At 40.0% G+C, this 19,035-nt stretch overlaps 1 long non-coding RNA gene across 2 annotated transcripts in view; it reads left to right on the top strand.

Annotated features, from left to right (window-relative positions):
• The window catches only part of LOC140909492 (uncharacterized), a 43,776-nt gene extending 29,458 nt beyond the window's left edge, over positions 1–14,318 (top strand). The window contains exons 3-4 of one of the 2 annotated variants that reach the window (XR_012158238.1): positions 5,824–6,015; positions 14,031–14,318. This is a non-coding gene — a long non-coding RNA (uncharacterized lncRNA). Of the gene's footprint in view, positions 1–5,823; positions 6,884–14,030 lie in introns of those variants that run through there. The other variant, XR_012158239.1, reaches the window with a different exon arrangement.
• The last annotated feature ends 4,717 nt before the right edge of the window (positions 14,319–19,035 follow it).

Raw genomic sequence — 19,035 nt, 5'->3', positions numbered from 1 at the left:
GTTACTGTTAGCTCTTAACTATTCTTCTCACTTTTCTAAGGAAGTCAGACAATGGCATGAACTTTTATGCAGCTTCAGGGCCTGGCCCCTGCAATGTATGCGTTCACATGAAGTGCACCAAGCAAGGGGTTTTGAAACAAGGATGAAGTCCTTGCTAGACACACAGGCAACACATTCTGTCTCCACAGGATCCCAGAGTTGTTCATCTCAGGCCTCTCCTTAATGGCTGTGTATTAGGCCACTTCAGGTCAGGCTGCAAATTCTTTTTTCCATACTGTACAGACATACCCATAGAAGCCACAACACTGAACTGCAGGCAGCTGTCCTGAATGAGTTTATTATTCAGACTCCCCCTTCCCCCCCCCCAGCAATAGTTTAAATCACAACATTCTAAAGAGCAGAGTGAGGAAATAAAAAAAGGGACATTCTGTCTAATATATATGCCCTTGTGGGGCAGAGCAGCACAATAAATTGGCAGGCCAGAGGGAGCCAGGTATCCAGGAGTAAAGACGTAGATTACAGTCTACCGGGAGAAAACCTGCTCCAGGAGGTACACCACGGGGGATTTAGAATTAGGCGTAGTGGGTTCTGTCCCCAGTTCTCACATTAACTCCCTTTCTGTTTGTATCCCTGTTTGTAAAAGGGACTAATAACACCTTCCCACCATGGCGCTTCTGTGTGTGGCTTTACTAACCAGTGCTTGAAAAAACTATCTGAGACCCTCAGAAGAGAGGTTCTATATGGGCAGGAGAGGCAGAGATGATAACATCACTTATTATTAAGATTCCCTGACACTTCCATGCCCAAGTCAGACCCTGACTTCAGTGACTTATAACTTTTGCCAGAAGTTAACTGTTTAGGCTGAATTTTTCCATGCTGGCTGTCTGCCTCAGGCTGAATATGTTGCAAAATTTCAGCCAAAATGGTCCAACCATTTCTGAGAATGAGGCACTGTTTTGCCCCCATTAAAAAGTGAGCATTTTTCTTTAAAATGCATTGGAAAAGAGACTTGAAATTTGGTAGAATTTGTGCCAGGCATGAGCCTTTTGCTAGCTGCATGAAAATTCACTCAAATTTGGCCTTTAGTTTAGTGCTTATGAAAGGTGCTAGACTGGAAGCAGTATTTCTCTGTTTGTCTCCTGATCAGGTACACCATAGACAGCAGAGCGCTTCCCTGTCTTAGGGTATGCCTACACTAGAAATGCTACAGATGCACTGTAGCGTAGACACTAAAGGGATGGCCGGGGGTCTGCCATTGCTGTACTAAAACCTCTCTGAAGGCTTGTCTACACTTGAAACGCTGTGGCAGCACTTCGGAGTAGGCATTACCTACTCCAGTGGGAGGTATTCTCCTCGCAGTTTAGGTAATTCACCTCCACGAGAGGGGGTAGCTAGGCCTACTCTGGGGCTTCGGTCGGCTTAACTACATCTCTCAGGGGCATGAGATGGGCTTCTCATGTCTTACAGGCCCTATTATGAACGTGATCCATTATTCCAAGAACTGTCTAAAAGAAGAAATTGTGGAAAACAAAAAACAGTTCACTGACTTTATGAGAATTTGACTGAAGGCCTGATTCTAATCTCATGTAGATGAGTTTAGATTTTAGAACTTCTGATTTCACTGATGTTATAGCTTTCACCACTGGGAGATCATAATGCACCACTACACTTCTATGAATATGAATACTGTTATGAGCCATGGGTCTGATGTTGCACCCACTGAAGTCAACAGAAGTTTTGCCATTGGCTTCAGTTAGAGCAAGATCGGGTCCCATAAATATGAATCATTATGTTGAATAGCAATGGGCCTATAGCCTTAGTTGTCATTCTTATATTTGGTTCCCAGCCAGTAAAAGAAAATTCATTCATTACAAACAATAGAAAAGATACACCTAAGCCATTCCAGTCTCTGTTAAATAATTATTTAGAATTAGCAAAATACACCAGTCTGGATTTTAAAATCATTCACTTTAAGGTATAGTACAAAAGTCCAAATGACAAAAAACACTTACAACAGAAATCCTGTATTTGTATTCCCTGCATTCCTCTAACCACAACCATTTGTAAAAGGAACAAAATGCTGATTTCTAGGTGTGCCTGACCAAGTCAAGGTCTTATATTCATGTAAACAAAGTATTAGTTTTGCTTGTGATGATCAGCCCATCTTATCCCACAACAGAGGTGGCTGTATTTCAAAGACTGGTAAGTGTCCCTACATAATGGATATACATGTCATACATACATATTGTTGACACAGGAGAATTTTGACACAGGACAACTGTTTTGGGGGAAAGGTGTTGGATCAGGAGTGTGCAAAGTACAGCCCAGGGGCCACATCTGGCCCTTCAGATGTTTTAATCTGTCCCTTGAGCTCTCGCCGAGAAGCAGGGTCGGGGGCTTGCCCTGCTCCGCAAATGTTGTGGCTCCCGGAAGCAGCGGCATGTCCCCACTCCGGCTCCTATGCGTAAGGGCAGCCAGGGGGCTCTGCACACTGCCCCCACCGCAAGCGCCACCCCTGCAGCTCCCATCAGCCAGGAACCGTGGCCAATGGGAGCTGCGGGGCAGTGCCTGCGGACAGCGCAGTCCGCAGAGCCGCCTGGCCACGCCTGCGCGTAGAAGCCGGACGGGGGGGACATGCTGCTGCTTCTGGGAACTGCTTGAGGTGAGAGCCGTCCGGAGCCTGCACCTCTGACCCTAGTGTGACCAGATGTCCCGATTTTATAGGGACAGTCCTGATTTTTGGGTCTTTTTCTTATATAGACTCCTATTACCCGCAACCCCCTGTCCTGATTTTTCACACTTGCTATCTGGTCACCCTACCTGATCCCCTCCAGAGTCCCAACCCCCTGCCCCAGCCCTGATCCCCCTCCTGTCCTCCAACCCCCTTGGTCCCAGTCCGGAGCCCCTCCCACACCCTGAACTCCTTATTTCTGGCCCACACCCCCAGCTGGAGCCCTCACCCCCTCCCGCACCCCAACATCCAATTTTGTGAGCCATACAATTTCCATACCCAGATGTGGCCCCCCGGGCCAAAAAGTTTGCCCACCCCCGTGCTAGATGATATACAAACTACAGAAATAATCTGTACTTTAGCTAGGTGTACCTGGGAGGGATCCAGAGCAATAGCAGGGCCTACAGTGAATCACTTGAGTGCAGGGTTTATAGCTGTTACAGTGGGATCATTAATGACCACATGTGTGAAGGCCCTTGGCTTTATTGCTGCATGAATGAAACCTGCTCTTGCTTTGGACCCTTCCAACGCACACCCGGGGAAGAGAGAAAATAGAAGAATATAAGAAATAAGATTATTATCAGAGCTTTCTTGAACATGAGGAGCTCACTCTTTACTAGCAATTATTAATTCATCTCTGTCACATTCACCTTTCTGGAATTATTTCCCTGCTGGATACCATCTTTGATTCAAACAGCGTCTTTTTGTAGAAATTGAAAGGCAAAGTTAGATTAAGGATGATTAGACAATTCCAAATTCTACCAATCGCTAGCTCTGTGGCCTTGGCCAGTTCATTTAGGGAATATTTTCAATGGCAGTTAGAAACCTAACCTGACCGTCAGTGGGCGCTAGGTGCTTAACTGCCGTTTGTGCCTTTGAAAATCTGCCTTTTACTGAATCTGCATCTCAGTTCACACATTTTCAAAGTAATGGGAACAACCAAACATATCTGCTTCACAGCTGTAATTATTAGTGGTATAGTTCTCTGAGACCTTCCAAGGAAATATACCAGATAAACACAACTGTTATTGAAAGTTCTGTGTGATATAAACTGTAGAACTGAGACCAACACAACAGCAGACAGCACACACATTGAAGAAGACACACAAATTGGTACCCTAGAATATATAGGACGGATGGGCCAGGACAGAGATGTTCAGCGTGGTCTTTCTTCTGTTTGGATGGAATGAGACTGTGATGATGAAGATAAAGGATCAGTAGGAATGTATGTAGAACCTGATGATGAAGTAGTTTGACAATTGATGAGGCTAAGATTAATTAAAATATATATTACCTTCCAAAATCACCATAAAAATTCCCAGACTGTCTTATTTCAATGGGTTTAATCACTATTATCTGTGCCTGAAGGGTAATTTTTTAGAACTGTTCCATATTTTCTTCAATATCAATACTTCTGGGATGTCAGTTTTTCAGAATTTCTCTGAGCTTTACATTTGGAGTTCCTGAATATCATGAGTTGTAAAGTAACCCGATCAAATGCTAGAGGCTAGATTTAAAGCAGAGGCAGAGAGTCCCAACAAAACATTGAAACCTAAAATGAATTTAAACTCTGGTTCATTGAGTGGAAAGACTATAGATCTACAATGTACATAATTAATTAGACTCAAATGTACCGACTTCCTTAAATGTACTAATATTTTTAAACATGTGAGTGAATCAGGTCACAGACTGGAACAAAGTGTCTTGTGAGTAATGTCCTCATCAAAGTGAGTTTGAAGATAAGCACACAAGTGCAAGGTCTCAACTCAAACAATAATATTTTTAAATAAGTGATCACTGTCCAATGATTTCAATTTCTTTATGCTTTGAACACATTTTATTCCATGTAACTTCTGATAAATATATATAGTTTGAACTTCTGTTTGGTAATGTTCCTTTGTGGTAATAGAATACTGTTAGTGTTAAGGTGCACTGAATTTTTTTTCCTTTTATTTCAGGGAATTATTTTTCTTTCAGTGTTTTTGGTTGCATATTTTGTTTCTTCCATTTTTGCTGGTTTGGAATCCATTCTCATACTGGTATCAAATCAGAGCTGCAATGGTTTTATACTGGTATAAGTGGGAGGAAAAATTAGTCTCTTCATACTATTTCTACTTTTCCGTGTTGAGATTTTCAGACTCCTTTGATCTAATATGGACTGTTCCTTCCCAAATGTGTGTTTCCGAGCCAATGATGTATTCTTACTGTATCACACAGTCAAAGAGGGATGATCCTTAATGGGAGCAATTCAATGTTTGTACAGAAAATAGGTTGGATAAATACTCTCTGAGCTCCAAACAGAAGCATGGACATCCAAACAGTGACTACAGCAAAGACTGGTGTGCAGTTTCCTTTCTGTCAGGTCATCCTATTTGTTTCCCTGCCTTCCTCCTGGCTGACAGAGTCAATTCTTATATCTTTGATTAGGAACATAGGAATTGCGATACTGGATCAGGCCAATGGCCATGTAGTCCAGTATCCTGTCTCTGACAGGAGCCAGAATCAGATGCTTCAATGGATGGTGTAAGGACTCTGCAGTAGGAAGATGTGTAATAATTCCCTTCTCCCCGCCCCCCCCACCCCCAAACTCATTGACTTAAGACCTGAATTCTAATTTAAGTCAATGGAAAGGCTGATTGATTTCAGTTTTGTTGGATCAGCTCTCAGATGATACCAGAGTGTGTAGCAAAATAGTGCTTATAATGTCAATAACAATTTCAGAATAAAATTTAGGAACACGTGAGTACCTTGATTGCTTTCCTCTTTCAGTTCATTCATAATTTCATTCTTCCTCATTAAATGGCAACTATCGCCAGTGATCAAATTAGCCCATTGCCTAAAATAAACAAATTTGAGCACAGTAAAGGATGAGAGTTTTTTAAACAAATGGTTTTGATACTGAGGTGTTTACCAAATTACCCGACAAGTGAATTAAGAAGATGCCATAAATAGGTGGAAGGTGTATCTATGTAAGTGCTAGTCATTATTATTGCTTGATGTTCATGGCATTTTAGAGTAGTGATAAAAAAAGATTTTTGCCAGGAAGATCTTACAGTTTAAAAGCCTGATTCTGCAAATATTTACTTCCACAGGACTACTAATGGTAGTAAGCACCATGCCTGATACGTGTTTTCAGAATCCAAGCCCCTAAATTAAGACAGAAGTGGAGATGACAACATGATTATGCATTCACTGGAGAAGCTATTCCATGTGGCTTGGATCCAATCCAATCCCTGTGGAAGTCAACGGAAAGACTCCTATTGATGTTATTCTTAGCTATCCAGGTATTTCTATGTTTTTATATGCTTCCTAAAGGCCTCACAATCCTAACACCACCTCTGTGAGGAAAAGAAGCACTATCCCTACTTTACATATGGTGAATTAAGGCACAGAGTAGATTAAGTGACTCGCTCATGGTTACACAATACACCTGTGGGTAAGCCAAGAACTGATCTCAAGTCTCCTCAGTCCAAGTACAGTGCCTTATCTAGTGGACCATCCTTCCAATCTCTAGTGGGAGTTGAATCAAGCCTCTAGAAAGTAGCAAATACTTTTTTAAAAAAGTTTGTATATATTTTATTTTGTAATGTAGTGTAAAATAAAATGTAGCCACTTCAGGGATGAGGACAGGATTCTTTTTTTTGGATCTGGTTATACATCCCCCCATGCACACATCCCCGTTTTGCCCTGTCAAACAAGTTAGTAGTTTGTGGTGATGTTTTTTTAAAAAACGAATTTAATTCTACATCTTTCTTGAGCAGTCTGGAAGTCTTGTTTCTAGCTACAGAACAGGAACCAACCAGGCAGCAGAAGTGCAAGTCTCCCACACAACCCTACAACTGAACCTTCAACCTTGCAAGTTTAAAGGGATAGTTCAGGTTCCTTACCTAATCCCTTGCTTGGTCCCTCTGCCACAAAGCATGATGGGATCCTTTGTGATATGGGCACCTGGCCACAAGGAAGTAGATGGATCTAATTTCTCTGAAGCCCATCACCATGGTCTCTTAGAGTTTCCTTGTTTCACAAAGGCTAAAGAACACACTTCAGATTTTTACTACTTTTGGCCACTACTGACGTGGGTCAGATTTAAAGAAACAAGCTATATTTTGACTCAGTTTTGTTTGTAAATGCGGAATAAAATGTAGAGATTTGCTTCTTTGAGTTGTGTTTAAAAATCCCTCCTCTAGCCGCCTTTTCATTTCAGATTTTCAAATTATTACAGAATGGTTTGGTTTCTATGGAATATTACTGGAAGAGAAAGTACAATGAGACTATGTGGTAAAGAGTAAAAAAGCTGAAATTCACTTGATCAGAAAAAAAACAGGGTCTGATTTTAATCTCACATTAGTTTTACACTGGTGTAACTCCACTGATTTACACAGTTTTAAATAAGATAAAAATTAAGCCCTACACCTGAGTGCTGTAAAATTAAGCCTAAAATAATATTATTAAAATGGATTATAAGTAAATTAGGAGGATCTGAAAACCTGCTTATCAACTGTGTAACTAATAATATACTGAAAAATGGAAAATACTGAATTATCACCTTCGTTTAATTGCAGATAGAGATCTATAATGAAAGCAAATACAGTTTGCACATATATACAGCTTTGTCATACAATAAGCATAAAACTTTTGTTACATTTCTGCTTTATCAGTTGACTGTTTCATTCTGGAGATTTGTACAAGTTACAATAGTAAATGAAGAAAGAATGAGAATCCTAATAAAATTCAAATACTGTACTTAAAATAAAAAACATGGTTGTTCATAAACAGACTATTGACTTTCATTGGGTTAAACAGCTCATGTAGTGATTAGGCTTGGAAACCATAATTGTTCTTGTCACCCAAACTCTGCTGCAGTCAATATCTTTTTATCATATACATTTTTAATCATGTATTAATAAACAAGAAGGTGTGTTTTATTGATGGCTGGATTAGTTTATTGACCAACTCGACAACTCTATATCCAGTTTCTGAAAACATAAACAAGGTCAACATGTAAAGATAGGGTAAAGTATATCAAGGATAGAGAATGTGCTTTTCCCCCAGGTCTTGGTAGGATTTTCCTTTTGTTTAGGAATTCTAGACAGGGAACAGTTTCGAAACTTTGGTTGGAAATTGCATAAAGAGGTTTTCTTTCTATTATGATAGCATTGGAGCCTATAAAAGGGGTACATCTGTACAGTATACCTTCATTAAGGACCATCTCTAGTAAGCAATTCCCCAGCTCGACTTTTCCCCTTTTATTATTCTTCCAAGTTTACAATGCAGTTTATTCAGCGTGCAATTAAAGGCCAACTCTACTAAGCAATTGTTTTCCTGGTCTCCCCGGTGTTCTGTCTCTCATTCACACAAACACAAAATTCACAAGCATATACCACACTGTCAGCTCAACTATCAGCTCCTACGAGGCTGGACTGTGTAAAGGGAAAAGGAAAGGTGGGATTGCCCCGGCAGCAATACTGGGAGATTGTGTGCCTTTGGAAGGCTGGGGCCAAACTTTCAAAAACTGGTTCCTAAACTGCACCTATACTATGTAAACACGGAAAACTTTTTCTTGTCCTTAACTCTGCTGGCCATAGATTTCTCCTTGTGTCTCTTTGCTGCTCTGATCCATTTTCTACAGTTCTTAGCTTCTGATTTACATTCATTACTATCCACTTCCCCTTTCTTATATGTGTATGTGTGTATTTATTTTAATTTGTTATAGCGGTCTTCACTTCCCCGCTAAACCAGATTAGTTCTTTTAACCAGTACGGCCTTCTTCCTTGATTTTGAGATTGTGACTTTTTGGGCATCTATTAATGTATTCTTAAACAATTCCCAATTATCATTCACATTTTTCTGATTAAATTCTTCCTTACAGATGATTTGGCTCATAATTATTTTCAGCTTTCTGAAATTGGCGCTTTTATAGCTCCAAGTATATCTAGTACTGTTTTGGACTTTATTCTGTTTGCATATTATAAATGTGATCATTACTTTTTAGTTCTGCAATCAATTCTTCTTTAACTGTCACAATGAGATCGAATATAGAATTTCCCTGGGTTGAGGGAATGATAGCATGAGACCTCAAGCATATGTTACTCAAATTGAAGTTCCCCCAGGATCACACAGCTTCTCCCTGCCCCAACATTATAGATAGGTGCTTAAGGAGCCAGTCTTCCTGTTCCCTAGTATGATTTGGTAGTCTGTGGCAGTCACCAACTAATACCCCATCTTGTGCTTTATCTCAGAGAAGACCAGGCAGTTGTGGAGAAGCTAAATTAATTCTTTGCATCAGTCTTCATTGCAGAGGATGTGAGAGAGATTCCCTCATCTGAGCCATTATTTTTAGGTAACATATCTGAGGAACTGTCCCAGACTGAGATGTCAATAGAGGTGGTTTTGGAACAAACTGATGAATTAAACAGCAATAAGTCACTGGTACCAGATGGTATTCACTCAAAAGTTCCAAAAGAACTCAGATACGAAATTGAAGAACTACTAACTGTGATATGTATCCTATCACTTAAATCAGCCTCTGATATCTATTTCTCCAAGATGAATCTCATTTATTTATATTCTATGTTTCTAACCTTTGTAGGTTCCTTTGTATAGCTAATTGGTTCATATTATATTGATGCGGGAGAGAAGAAGTGCCTTTTAGTACAATTTACTCATGTGGCTGTTTCTGGTGCTTCCACTCTAATAGTTTAAAAGGTGTAGCTTTTATATTTTCTCTTGCTTGTGCCACTGCATAATCCTTGGGCCACTGGTCAAGGGAAACACTTAAGATCTTTATATACCAAGGTAAAAAAGAGCTAGTGTAATGATGAAGACAGAACTACGAGTGTAGAAAGTTATTAAACACCACCAGTAGCCCAAGGGCACTGCAGTCTTAAATGGGGATCTTTAAGAAGGCACATGTGTAACACAGAATCCTGTACTCCATTAATACCCTGAAGTACTGTGAGAAGGGAGCTCAGACAGAAGCAAAGAAGCGGATTATATTGTACATTGCCACAATAAATATACTTTTGACAGAAAATAAAAGGTGAAACAGAAAGACATCCATGCTGAATGATGAAGAGGAGCCTGCAGATGACTAGTACACTGGAGAAACTGTTCATCCTTATATGACTATTACCCTGGTAATGCTGCCAAGTGCACTAAGATCTTGTGTTAGAAGTGCCCGTCATGTAAGCTAAAGCTGCCCAGAGGCACCCCATTAATTGGACTATTCCTCCTTGCCAATTGTTGTCAAAGTTTTAGCGGATCAGGCCAGGTCTTGTCAGCTTACTATTACTTCATCACTTTTTTGATTTACATATTTTCTGTAGGGCTGTCAATTAAGTGCAGTTAACTCATGTGATTAACTCAAAAAATTAATTGCGATTAATCACAGTTTTAATCACACTGTTAAAAAACAGAATACCAATTGAAATGTATTAAATATTTTGGATTTTTTCTACATTTTCATATATATTGTATTCTGTGTTGTAATTGAAATCAAAAATCAAAATTGAAATCAAACAAACAATGTAAAACATTAGAGCCTACTAGTCCACTCAGTCCTCCTTCTTGTTCAGCCAATCACCAAGACAAACAAGTTTATTTACATTTACAGGAGATAATGCTGCCCTCTTCTTAGAATCATAAAAGACTAGGGTTGAAGGAGACCTCAGGAGGTCATCTAGTCCTGCAGTTTTTCCATTGGAACAGGAGAATCCCCTTGGATTCTATCCTAATGGTACTATTGGTATTATAAATATCCCCTCTGAATTCCTATCACACATTTTTTAATTGAAACTGCAGATTCCATATGCAACTTATGAAGAATTTCATGTTTTCTAGGCAGGTGTATCGGATATATGGAGGTGGGGAAACAACCCAAAAATAGTTAATATTGAAAGGAAGGCAACTGCTAAGGCAGACTTATGGAATTATTGAAATGAGTATTACAAACCACCCATCAGTGGAGAAAGAAAATGGTGACATAGGCAGACATCTGAGCCTGGAATGAAAAGCCAGGAACACGTCAGTTTGAATCATGGATCTGACACAGACTTATTTTGTGGATTTAGGCAAATCCCTTAACATCTCTCAGTTTTCCCATTTGTAAGATTTGGATAATAACTACCTATGTCAAAGAGGTGTTGTTCAGATTAATTAGTTAATATATGTAAGATGCTTTGAGGATTTAAAAGGCTGTAAAAGTGCAAATATAAATATATATATAAATATATGTCAGGCCTATCTAAAATTAACAGGAGGATGCTCTAGATAGCAACATAAGTGTATGAGGAACTGTATAAATGGTCAACTCTGCTGAACAAACAACAGGTCCCTTCCTTGAAGAGCTTAGGCTCTTAGGATTCTATTAGGAGAGAGAATACAATGGAACGTGTACAATACAGGGTGCTACCTGGTCACTGTAATTGGAATACTTCCCAGGATAGGAGGATTTACAGGAGGAGAGGAAGGGGGTTTATACAACAGATGTGGGCTCATTGTACCTTAATTACCTTAGTATATGGACAGAGGTGAAATGTGGCACAAAGTCAGGAGTTAGTAAAGGAAACAAAGAGCCCAGTCCTTAGATATCTAAGCACAGTTCCTATTAAAGCCAATGGGAGCTTTGCCAAAGTGAGGACTGAGGGTGTGATTGTATCACAAAGTTCCACATTCAGATCTCCCCCTTTCGTGGTAAGGAGAGGGTAGCCTTCTCTGCAGCAGCCAAAGATGCTCTGAGGCTCAGCACACAAGGAGGAGGCAGGGTGTGGGAGGGGACATGGGTCCTGCTGAATTTTGCCTAGAAAGATAAAACAGCCACAGGATGAATTATCTTCCCATATCCCCCACTCCTGAGGCTGGGAACCCCTCTAAAAAGCCACTAGCTGCAGACACCATGTCAGCATAGCTACGTTGAACTCATACCATCAGGGAACAGAAACAGGACCTACAGGGGACAAAGAGACTGTGAGAAGCCCTGTGCCTCTGTGTAGCTAGTCTAGGTCTCCCACTAATGGCCCAGGATCTGTGAATCTGGGTTTCTGGGCTGACCCTATTATCTGTTCCAAGATAAGCAAACCTCACCCACCCATGAAACATCTCATAAGAAAACTCAGCAAGGTTTTCGTCACTGAGTTCCCTTCTCCCTTAACTCCCTCCTCTGAGTTTTTCCACCTAAGGAGGCAAGGGGCCCCACGTAAGGACAAAAGTATTTTCCCTCAAGGAAACTGTCAGGAGAGGAGTGTGGAAACACAGGGAGTGTGAAGTGGTATAGGACAATCTGAGAGCAGGGCCAGAGTGCTTTAAATATGGAAAGGAGAAGCCTGAACTTAATGGAGAAGAAGAGGGGGGAGCTATTGTAGCAATTCAAGCAGGCAGGGAGTGTGGGAGAGATGGTCAGGGTGGTGGGAAAGGAAGATGTTCTTGGCACCAGCATTTTGGATTGATTGGTGGGAGTAGAAAGTGGTGTAAAGAACAATACTACAAATAACATGTATAAAGAGTATGGAAAAAGTGAGTAAACAACATGTGACTTTTAGTGCCAAGACCCATTTTTTCCTTGGATATTAATTTTAGCAAGCACAAAAATACACTTCCAGTGTCCTAACAGTCATGAGTGTATGCAGTGTAGTTGTATCCATGCCGGTCCAAGGATACTAGAGAGACAAGGTGGGTGAGATAATATTGGAAGTGGGTCCAAAAAAAGATATTACCTCACCCACCTTATCTTTCTCAAAAGATCATGGGGTCTGTTCCAGAAGGTGCCTCTGTATTTTGGAGATAAACTTAAATCCCTTTCAAAGAAGCGATGTAAAAAAAACACAAACAAACCATACACCCCCTTTCTGGCCAGCACTGCACCAGGTGTAGGCACACAGAGAGGTTATATTTGCTTGGTGCTGTCACAAGGCCCTTCTGCACAGATTTTATGCCAACAGGTGTCCTGCTCCCTGGGTTGGGCTTCAGGACTCCTCATAACCCAGGGTTAAATCTAGTCCTGTAAATTTAATTAGTTTCATACATATGGATAATTTAGTATAATATATTTGGAGGATGTAACTTTCCTGAAGTCAAAGTGCTTGACTTTGTGTTGATAAAATAGAACATAATAAGCCTTCCTAAATTATGTAAACTGAAATGACACATAGGGTCTGACCTTGGTCAGCCAATGGGGAAGCAAGGCCAAATTTTCAGAAAAGTTACTACCTATTTTGGGTGCCAATCTTGAGATACCCAAAAACCGAGGCACTTAAAATCAGCGACCATTTTTAAAAATGTAGACCTTTGTCATTGACTTCAGTTGCAGAAGGATCAGGCACATTATAGCACCGCACCATGTGTGAAGGGCCTGACCCTGCATTCCTTGCATGTCAAAACTCACATCAAAACTCAATGGCCCTGTTGACTTGAACGAGAGTTATAGATGAACAGGGTATGCAAGGATTGGCCACTCAGCATTCAGTGCCATTTGGATATTTGTAAATGACTTGTACAGTACAGGAGACAAGGTGCCCACTACAAGGTAGTAAAGAGTGCAATTTCATGCACTTCACACAGTCCTTCTATACACACATTCTGTTTACTACCTTTACCAACACTCAAGGAGGACCCTGAATTTAGTGACTAGTTATAGTATATAAGTTTCTCACACACCAAAAAGATCAGTTTATGAACTGAAAATGATTACTTTTTAAAAAATACTTCATTGATGCACATCATTTGAGAGCCACACATTCAAATTCACATTAAAATAACAAAGCTGATACATTTTTACTACATCTGCAGACCAGAGATCGCACTTTGCTTTAAAAAGCACCACTTTATTAAACTTTTCTTGAAAGCAGACTTCTCTCCTCATCTCCAGAAAGTCCTTAGTGTGACATCTGTCCCCGCACTGTCACCTGTTTTAAAACTAACAAATGCATGACACATAATACAAGATTTATAAATTAAAGAAACCCACCCCTTTTAAGTAATATTCTTTAAATCTCAGTTTTTGACAGTCCTCCTATTTGCTCAGTAACTGTAATAGGCGTATTTTTCAGAAAATAGTGAATAAAAACTGACAAGCTATCGGGGGAATCTGAATGCATAATTGATAGGGGCATAAATTAATATGATTAGGCCTTTATTGGGTGCCACTGCTGCCAAACCTACAAAAGGGGCATGGAATAAAACATGGCTGTGTTCTCAGTGCTGATAGGCATCAATATGTAATGCATATTATCTCAAGCCTTCTCATGTAGTCTGCTTATGACAGCACTCAACCTAATTGAAATTTTTATCTTTCTGTTGCATACAGACAGTTTTGACTAGCTGCTTCCAGGGAAGAGAGAGAAATCCAAATGACCCAAGTGAAGGTTTCTCTGTGGAGGTACACATCCTTCTCGCAAATCACTTTAAAATGGCTTTCTACTTTCTGGCTTTATAAAGTCATCTTCAGCAAGCTGCATCAAAGAAGACCTCAAGACCTGGTTTGCTTGTCCCCTTTTTAAAGGAGCCTAACAATGCATTCCTCCAAAAGGCAAAAGAGACAGTCAAAAGATTTCTGCATAAAAATCAATATATTATCTGTTCACTTCCATTTGGGCTTCATTCTGCCACATTTATTCATGCTGAGTATGTATTGCTGGGTTGGAAATGTTTTTCCCATCCTGCAAATAGTTTTGAGATTCAAAACATTTTCTCAGTCCAAATTGAGATGAAAAGTTGATATCTCAAAATTTTCTGTGAACTGAACCCCTCAAAAAAGTTTGGTTCAGGTCAATCAAAAGTTTTTGTTATGACTCTTTTTTCCTATAAATTAACTTAAATTTTGAAATGTAAAGACACTTCAGACCTCTAAAAAGGATGTTTTGACAATTTCAAAATGTTTTTCTAACTTTTTTAAAAGGAGATATTAGTTAAAATCAACCTTTACCCACAAAATATTTTGGATTCAATGAATCAGCATTTTCCAACAAAAAAAGTTTAATCAAAAAATTCTTGACCAGCACTACTGAGTAGTACTTTATTCCATGAGTATTCCTGCAAATAATTATTAATGAACATTTTTATTTCAATAAATATTGAAATAAAAATACGGCTAGGTGCTGTACAAATACAGATAAAGTGGCAGTCTCTGATTCAAAGAGTTTACAGTCTAGAATGGGATTATTCCTGGAGTAAGATACTACTTAATGTGAAGGGCAGGAACAGGCTCTGAAACTCACTCTAAGTTTTAACCTCCTTTGGCATAAGAGATTCATAGATTCCAAGGCCAGAAGGGACCACTATAGTCATCGAGTCTGACCTCCTGTAACACAGACCATAGAACTTCCCTGAAAAAATTCCTAGAGCATGTATCTTTCAGAAAAGCATCCAATCTTGATTTAAAAAACTGTCAGTGATGGAGTATTCACCATGACGCTTGGTAAACTGCTGCAATGGATAACTTAAGAATATAAGAACAGCCATACTGGGTCAGACCAATGGTCCATCTATCCCAGTATCCTGTCTTCTGACAGTGGTCAATGCCAGGTGTTTCACAGGGAATGAACAGAACAGGTAATCATCGAGTGACCCATCCCATTGCCCATTCCCAGCTTCCGGCAAACAGGAACACCATCCCGGCACATCCTGGTAATAGCCATTGATGGACCTTTCCTCCATGAATTTATCTAGTTATTTTTTGAACCCTGTTACTGTCTTGGCCTTCACAACATCGTCTGGCAAGGAGTTCCACAGATTGACTGTGCATTGTGTGAAGAAATACTTCCTTTTGTTTGTTTTAAACCTGCTGCCTATTAATTTTATTTGGTGACCCCTAGTTCTTGTGTTCTGAGAAGGAGTATATTACACTTCCTTTTTTACTTTCTCCACTCCAGTCATGATTTTATAGACCTCTATCATATCCCCCCTTAGTCATCTCTTTTCCAAGCTGAAAAGCTCCAGTCTGATTAATCTCTCCTTATGTGGAAGCTATTCCATACCCCTAATAATTTTTGTTGCCCTTTTCTGAACCTTTTCCTATTCCAATATATCCTTTTTTGAGATGGGATGACCAAACCTGCATGCAGTATTCAAGATTTGGGCATAGCAGGGATTTATATAGAGGCACTATGATATTTTCCATCTTACTTTCACTATTAAAAATGTACACCTTGTTTCCACTCTGAATTTGTCTCATTACTTCATGTGCTGTTTCTAAATGCTAGAATTTATTCTAGAAGTCCACACATCTATTTTCATAAATAAATAATAAAAAATAGTCACTTCCCCCCATGAAATAAGATACATTTATACTTGTGGTTAAAAAGACAAAAACACTATTGCTCACAAATGATTTTCTTCTGCTAATTTACAATTTTTCATTATTCTAAGCTGAATTCCATTGTCATATAATCATAAACTGTAGGTCATCCATAAATATAAAAAGGCCACCTGTGTTGTGAAATTTGCAGAATGACATGTCGAGAGTCCTAGAGAGTCTAAGTATCTGCACCTGTAATTTTCCAGCAATTTGTATATTCCACAGCGTATAAAATACTCTGAGTTGCATTTTATATCTGCCCTTGGCAGTTATAGGTTTAAGATGTGAAATAAACTCAACATGATTTCCTTAACATTTGTGTATTGCAAACAGAAAAGTCAGGTCATTTTATGGGGTTTGTGGGAAAATGAGTTGCTAACTGGAGACTGGACAATCAAAACTAATGGACCATTAGAACGTTTTCTGTACTCCCGTGAAGAAAGTCACAGCCCTTTTTCAGCTCTAACATTAGCCTATCATCAAAATGATGTTTTAATTGAGTCTGAATCATAGTTTTTCAGATCTTTCCATTCCATGAAAAAAAATTGTATTTTACGTTTTCATTCCAATTTGGAATGAAAGCAAATTTTGAAATATTGCAGTTTCTAGTGGGATGGAAACTCCCATTTTCAACCAGCTCTACCATTAGTTGCTATCTTATTTCTCTATTGAAATGTCATACTGTTCTCTAGACAACAAATAAAATACAACAATAAGAATATCAAGAATAATAAATACCTAAAAACAACAAGAGTGTGTCAGTGTGGGACTGTGAATTAAAATTCTGTTGATCACGTAAACATTTTGGTGTGACGGTAACTGATGGGTTGCCTATTGTTACAGTGCAGCTGGAGCATTACCTATGCCTGGGAGAGAGCTTCTCCCATCAGCATAGATCCGTCACTTCCCCCACCTCGCACTGTCTACACTGGGAATTAGGTTGGTATAACTACGTCACTCAGGAGTGTGGATTTTCCACACTCCTGAGCGACGCAATTATACGGACATAAGTTTGTAGTGTAGACCGTGGCTAAGGGTCAGATTCTCCTCTCAGATCTGCATATAAGAACGTAGGATATGGCATAATAATTTGGACATAGAGCTTGCTAAATAGAGTGAAAATGTATTCCCAAATACTGTATTTCAGTTTGATTGAACGGCTGATATAGTCCGGTGTACTTCTAACAAGGGCCCCATATGGGGGTGGAGGTGGGAGGAAGAACAAGACGATGCATGAAGTAGCCCTTTGGGCCTTCTCCTCTCATCATACCTGCCCATCACTCACTCTACCATGACGAACTCTCTCTAGGAGAGGGCTTTGCATTTCTGAAGGGATATGTGCCTCTGCCACTCACCCACACACCAAGCCACACCTTGCACTGCACAACCACATCAATTAAGCTGTGCAAAGAGGGCCTCCACACCTACAGATTATGCATTTGCCTTGTAATGCACATCACATTTATTACAATGGTTGGGGTTCTAGCCAATGAAAGGATGACTCTGAAACATTCTAGACGGGGCAGCCAGAACAAGGTACTGGATAAACACAAAAGTGCATATGTCTCCATTGATCTCTCTTTTGGGGAAACACTAAGGACCAGATCATGGCTGCCCCTGTGAGCAAATGGGCAGGGATGGGATGGTGCCCAGTCAGTAGAGCCGAGACTGCATAAGTGTGGGGAGCAGTATACTACACCTGGGTGAGGGGGTGGAGCAAATTACTACTCCCTTGGAGCAAGGGAGACACCGTGACTCTGAGTCAGGCTTCCTCCCCAGGGCTCCTGCTCGGCTGGTGCAGCTACTCATCACCCCTTACACAAGGCAATGCTTAATAGGCACAATCTACCCTTGACTGTGTTTGGTAAAAATGTGGGTCAGGAGCCTGTCCACAGTGCATTGTATACACATCAACCCAAAAGCTCAAAGCAAGAGCTATCTAGGTACTTATATGGCTCCCACCACTGTAATATCTCACAAACATTAATGCATTTATCCTCACTACACCTCTGTGAGGCAGAGAAGTACTATTATCCCCATCTTACAGATAGGAAAATTAAAGCACAGAGAGATAAAGGGAGTGATTTCCAAAAAGATGTGATTGGGAGCTAGGCACCTAACTGCTCTTTGTGTTTTTGAAATCTCCCCCTAAGTGACTGCTGAAGGTCACACAGGCAGAGACCAGAAAAGAACACATCACCTGAGTCCCAGCCCTGTACCTCTGCAGGACCATCGCTAGAGTCTGACAGAAATTCTATTGTTCTGGTTATCCATCAAGATCACCCAAAATCTGCAAGGTTTTGCAAAGGACTCTTCAAAAGACTAAAATTTGACCTGAAGTTTGCTGATGTGAAAGCATTCTCATATCAGGTATTAATATTCCCCCTCCATAGAGCCAGTCAGGTTAGTCCAACATTGCGACACTTTCATAATATCCAATTGAAAGAAGTTACATGTTAGTAAAACACACTGCACAAGCCATATTTTAGCAAATATCATTTATCACAGATGGAAAGTTGCTGAGTAAATCCTTTTGACTTTGCACCATCACATTCATCCTTGTTCCAAATAATGTAATTCTAACATGGTATTGATATTTTTTTCCACTCACCTCCGCTCCCCCCCCCCCCCGCCCCCTTTAAAGCTGATATCTAAAATTCACTTGATGAAAGTAAGTTTTATATTTGTCTCCTTATGGAAGCATGCGGAAGATGTGCTTAGCTGTATTGATCCTGGAGGAAATGTGGACAAGGTAGATAATGTGAAACCTTTATTGCCATTACTGGCTGTTATACAGGATCTGGAGATTTTTTACATTTTATTTACTAGATTTGTTCAGACACTTGCACTTGCAGTGACCCCAGTCTGTGTATGGAGCAGACCCTCCATGCACAGATCACACTCCCCCCGCACAGAAGGAAAGAGTCAGCTGTTGTGGCAGAACTCTGTGTCCAGACTCTATGGAGAGTGCTCTCCAGATCTACAAGGGAAAGGGAGTTGGCAGAATGTGTAGGCA

This window comes from Lepidochelys kempii, chromosome 3 (genome assembly GCF_965140265.1).
Source record: "Lepidochelys kempii isolate rLepKem1 chromosome 3, rLepKem1.hap2, whole genome shotgun sequence".
Taxonomy (NCBI): domain Eukaryota; kingdom Metazoa; phylum Chordata; order Testudines; family Cheloniidae; genus Lepidochelys; species Lepidochelys kempii.
This window is presented reverse-complemented; position numbering and strand designations above follow the sequence as displayed.